Below are 6,006 nucleotides of genomic sequence, written 5' to 3'. Positions count from 1 at the left end.
CGATTTATTGTGGTGCCAGGGTTGAACCTATATGGGCCTCCTGGCACATATGGGGCAAATGCCTACCACAGAGAAACACCCCAGGCCTTAAGTATCAAGTTGTTGTTGTTGTTTTTTTTTAAATCTTATCTTGAGCCTGGATCTCAGTAAATTACCAGTTCTGTCCTTGAACTCATTCTGTAGCTTAGGCAGGCCTTGAACTTGGGATCCTCCTACCTAGCTCAGACTTCCCAGTAGACGAAATCCAAGTAAAACAAGACAGTTTTTTTTTTTTTTTCTTTTTTTTCCCCAGAGTTGGGGACCGAACCCAGGGCCTTGCGCTTGCTAGGCAAGCACTTTACCACTGAGCTAAATCCCCAACCCCAACAAGACAGTTTTGGAGAGTAACACTCCCTGGTGGCCAAGTTCTTGGCAGATTTCTCCTTTGTGGATTCTGCTTGTGCGTCTCCCCTTAATCATCCCAAAGCCACCGGAGAACACAAGCCAGTGGATACCGAAGTCTATATTCTCTGTGAGTTACACACGTGATGTCTGTGGCAAAAGTTACTTTACAGATTAAACACAGAGAGAAATACCAGGAGCTAGTAAGAAACTATAGTACTATCCTATAGTAGCTGGGTGTGGCACACTGTAGGCCTTGAATGGAAGCACTTGGGAGGCAGAGGCAAGCAGATCTCTGAGTTGCAGGCCTGCCCGGGTTACATAGAAGGTCTTATCTTAAGCAAACAAACAGCAGAGACCAAGGGTTTTCTGAATGTGGGCGCTCCATTGTATTTCCCTCACTGTTCTCGCTATTTCTTTTGTGATTTATTTATTTTTTAACACGATTCCATATATAGCCCAGGCTGGCCTTCAATTTTTGGCGATTCTGCCCCTGGCCCTGCCTCTTGGATGTTGGGATTGTGAGCTGCTTATTGGCTTACGGGCAATTCTATTAAGAACCTCCCAGGGACCTAGCAACAGCTTTATCTGCCACCAGGTGCTGGCATATAAAAGACTCTCTCCCTCTCCTTCCTCTTCCTCCTCCCCATGTTCCCTAAAGACCTCTCTCTTCCTTCCTGTCCTTCTCTATCACCCCCTCCACACCCTTTCTCTACCTCATAGCTCTGCTACTGCTTGTCTGCCTCTACCCCTTCTCCAGGTTCTGACTCCCTTCCCTTTTCCCTGATTAAACTTCCTTTATACCCGGTATGTCGCCTGGCCTGGTTTCTTGGGGGTGCGGGGTGCCGAGGAGGGGGCTTGTCAAACGCTGGTACGACCGGAACGTGTGTCTAAGGAGCGCAGTGTGCCTGTTTGAAGATCCTTAGAGGATGGGAAAGTGGAGTGGCGAACCTGAAGGTCAGACTTTCCCTAGATTCTACAGATGTTTGTGACTCCCAGTGAGACCACTGACCTTTACCCTCAAAGCAGAGTTGCTGAAAAGTTTTCGGCAAGATGACATCCTTAGGAAATAAACTGAAAAAGAAAACAAGCATACAAATGTGGCTCTGTACAAGGGCGCCATTGTTCTCTGCTCCCTTGCTCCACCCTCTGCAGACTGACAACTCAAGATCGACTCTGGCACTAGCTCCTCAGAATATACTGGAAGGCTGGATCTGGGACCATGGGCCAAGCAAACTAAGCTGGCTCTTTGTGCTAATGCTTTGTGTTTCTGCCCTTAAATAAATACCCAGATGTTTATAAGAACTGTTGGCAAGGTGCCCGCACCCTGTCCTCAACCACATGCTCCGAAGCCCTCATCTGCCACAGGCAGAGCATCCTAAGCATCCTCTGAGGTGCAGATCGCAAGCTCGCACCACAGCGGTGCCACAACCTCTGCCGTGCAGCTCGCACCACACTTTTCTCTTACAACAGGAAGTGAGCGCCTTTTGCTTTGGTTTGGAGTAGGTTAAGTCAATCTTTGTGATGCTGAGGATTGAGTTCGGGGCCTGCTGGAGACCAAAGGTTGTAGCCATCAGCTACAGGTCTATAGCACTGGCTGACAGCTTTAGCAAACAAAACAACAGCAGCCTAACTCAAGAGGCTGACTCTCTGGTCTGACCATCTTTCCTACACTCTGTGTGTGTGTGTGTGTGTGTGTGTGTGTGTGTGTGTGTGTGTGTGTGTGTGACCATGGGGTATGGGAGTCAGAGAGCAACTTGCAGATGTTGGTTCTCTGATTCCCCCAGTACAGCCTACTGAGATTGTTTGGCCTAGCAGTTGGCATAGTCCCCTCTGACCAAAGTTTGCATATATATATATGACTGTCCTATAATTGGGAGGATGACAAGCCAAAATAATGTATTATTCTGCATGGAGAAAGACAAGAAAAGAGAGAAAATGGGAGATTAAGGTTGGTGAATGGGCTGGGTATCATGGGACTTTCTGCTGTCCCATGGCTTGGGAGGTAGAGGAAGGAGGATCCTACTTCAAGGTCATACCTGGCTATATATCAAGCTCAAGGTCATTCTTGGCTATATACCGAGATCATATTTTGGAAAATGTGGAACTAAAAAAAAAAAAAAAAAAAAAAAACAGTAAAAAGCAATGAAAATTTCAAGATTGGTGAATTTGGCTGGACATGGTGGTACACGCCAGTAATCCAAGTAGTTGGGAGGTAGAACTAGGAAGACCAGAAGTCCACAACCAATCTTGACCACCTACTAAGTTTGAGGCCATCCTGGGTTATTGAAATACCATGTCAGAACACATGTGTATTTACAGAGAGAGAGACAGAGAGAGACAGAGAGAGAGACAGACAGACAGACAGAGAGAGAGAGAGAGAAAAAACATATTTGAACTAAATAGGTTTCAAAATACATGAAACTGACTTTTAAGCAAAAATGTATGACTAACTGACCTCTTCATCCAAAATAAATTCACTTGACTTTTGCTCCTTGCACACTTGAAAAGCTGCCTGTTTTGTTGGTCAACACCACTGGGGTTGACTCCCGCCTCTGACTAAGTGTGTTACCTCAGCTTCCCAAAGCGTTGGTGTCAAGCAGAATCTGACCTGTTAGTGCTTTTTGCAGTGTGTGTGTGTGTGTGTGTGTGTGTGTGTGTGTGTGTGTTTGAGACAGCGTGGATGAATGCTTTTCAGACAGCTTCAGCACATGCAGAGTTCTTATACCATTATTTAACAGTGCATTGCATGTTTCTTCTGTGTGTGTGTACCACCTGTGGTTGTCGCGCGCCCAACGTCTCGCCAGCAGGAACGATGCGCAGACACCAGGATCCTTCTGCAGCAAAGTGTTTATTACATCTTGAAGAGGAGAGACCCGGGGCCCAGAAAGGCGCTGCTTATATACACCCTAGCTTGGCGCGTCCATACCTGATTGGTCGCTTACCCATGATCTCATAGGCACGCCCCGGGGTGGGCAAAGACTTGGCGCGAACACACTCTTGCACATGCGCACACAGCTAGCTTCCTGAAAGGAAGTCGGGCTGGCACAGCAGAAGCCAGCGCCATTTTGTAATGGCGAATGCTATCACAGCTTTCCACATGTGGTAGTTAGGAGAGCTGGCCAGGAGGACATGAGAGCAGGAAAGCTAGCCCTGCTGCCTCAGTGGTTGTAGCACTCATGACAGTGGGCCCTGCACCCCCTCATGGCAACACAGTGGAGCTGGCCCTGATGGCAAAGGCACTGTGAACCAGCTCCTTACAGGCTGGGGCACTTGGGAGAGTGGGCCCAGTGCATTGACTGGACAGCATAGTGGGCTGTCTCTGGAGACCCGCAGGGCTAGTGCTTGCCAGTGAGCTGGCCCACAAGGCATGAGAGCAGGAGAACTGACCCTGCCTCATGCTAATGGTGGCATTGGGTGCCCTAGCTTGAGTAGTGCTGGAGAGAGCTCATCCTTGTGGTTCGGATAACGTAAAACTGGAGTGATGACCACCTCACTGCCCACCCAGGCCCAATTCCAGGGCTCTGAGTTGGCCCACCCCCAAATTTATATCATCTGTGATTGGTTAGAATTCGTGAAAGGGCAAACCTTGCTGATCCAAAGCTGCAGGATCTCCATGGCACAGGTTAACAGGATAACCAGGAGGAGTCCTGGTGAGGAGGATCCAATATTGATGAATTATATTCAAGTGGAGGCCAAACAATAGAATGGGAATTCAAGGCCAGGCTAGTTGCATTGCAAGATTCTGTCTCAAAAAAACTAATAATTAGAGATGAAACTCAGGGATAAAAAAATGTGATATTATATATATTATAATATATTATATATATCATAATATATTATATATATTATATATATGTATATGTGTGTGTATGTGTGTGTGTGTATGTACATAAGTGTATGGAGGCCAAAAGAAGTCATTAGACCCTCTAGAGCTGTAATTACAGATGGTTGTGAGCCCTGCATGGGCGTTGGCAACCAAACTCTATTCCTCCACAGAAAAAGTACTAATGAGCCATCTCTCCAGACTGTTTTCTCTTTTCTTTTCTTTTATTTTAATTTTTAAACTATTGTTTTCTCCCAAGGATGGCCTGACCCTCCTACTATAGCTCCTAAGGGCAGGGGTTACAGTCATTGTTGGGTTTTTTGTTTGTTTGTTTGTTTGTTTGTTTGTTTTTGAAGAGGGAACTCGCTGAGATGGTTCTATGTAGGTATGCAGCCTACTGGGTGTGAACCCTTGCTTCTCTTCCTACCTTCAGTCTGGGGTTATAGGATTAGAGATACATATTACATTTTTTAGAATGTGGTGGGGGCTAGAGAGATGGCTCAGTGGTTAAGAACACTGGGTTGGGGATTTAGCTCAGTGGTAGAGCGCTTGCCTAGGAAGCGCAAGGCCCTGGGTTCGGTCCCCAGCTCCGAAAAAAAGAACCAAAAAAAAAAAAAATGAGATACTAGTGGTTAAGAACACTAAGTACTCTTTCTGAGGTTCTGAGTTCAATTCCCAGAACCCACATGACAGTTCACAACTGTTTACAATTGTTTATAACTGTATGGAATCCAATTTCCTCTTCTGGTATGCAGCTGTACATGCAAACAAAACAGCCATATATGTAAAATATATAAATAAATCTTTTTAAAATATGGTGCTTAGAATAGCATTGAGAGATTCTCATATGGTATTAAGTATTGTATCTCCAATTTCCATCTTTCAGACCCAAAGATAAAACACAAATTAGCAGTTTGGAAAAGATCACAATGTACCAGCATTTCTGCAATCTCAGCAACTGGGAGGAAGATGATCATAAATCAGATGACAACCTGTGCTATAAATTGAGTATGAGACTATAGTGAGAACTTGTTTTAAGAAAAAGAGAAGAAAGGAAGCAGCAGAAGAGGAAAAGAAAAGAGGAGAAAGAGAAGGAGGAGGAGAAAGAAGAAGAGGAGGAGTAGGAGGGGGAGTAGGAGGGGGAGGAGGAGGGGGGGAGGAGGAGGAGAAAGAAGAGGAGGAAGAGGAGGAGGAGGGAGAGGGGGAGGATGAGGGGGAGGATGAGGATGAGGGGGAGGAGAGTTGTTTATCTTGGTCATCTAACTGGCAGGCTCTCTGCTTCTGACTATGGGTCTGATGTGATGTGACCATCTGGTTCAAGTTCCTACTGCATAGATTTCTCAGTAGTAATGGGCTGCTCCAGCTGGAAAAATGATGCAAATAAACCCCTTTTCTTTCCTTTGCTTTTCCTGAGGTATTTTTTTATGCATATGGGTATTCTGTCTCTGTGTCTACACATATGCCTATGTACCATGTGGTTGTGAGCTACCACTTGGATGCTGAAAATCAAACTCCTCGGGTCCAGTACTCTCTACCCTTGAGCCATCTCTCCAGCCCCCTTATAATCATTGTTTCAAAACCTCACAATTAGCCAGAAAAGAAAGGAAGGAAGGAAGAAAGGAAGGAAGGAAGGAAGGAAGGAAGGAAAGAAGGAAGGAAGGAAGGATGCAAGCAGGCCCATTTCTGATACTTTATAATGTATCATAGGTATAAGGTGGAACCTATAAGCTTTGTCCTCTCACTGGGAAGTTGGCTAATACTCTTATGACCTACTGTTTCAAGTCCCGGATCACAAAGGT

Source organism: Rattus norvegicus, chromosome 9, assembly GCF_036323735.1.
Source record: "Rattus norvegicus strain BN/NHsdMcwi chromosome 9, GRCr8, whole genome shotgun sequence".
NCBI lineage: Eukaryota > Metazoa > Chordata > Mammalia > Rodentia > Muridae > Rattus > Rattus norvegicus.
The sequence above is the reverse complement of the archived record's forward strand: the minus strand, read 5'-3'. Positions refer to the sequence as shown.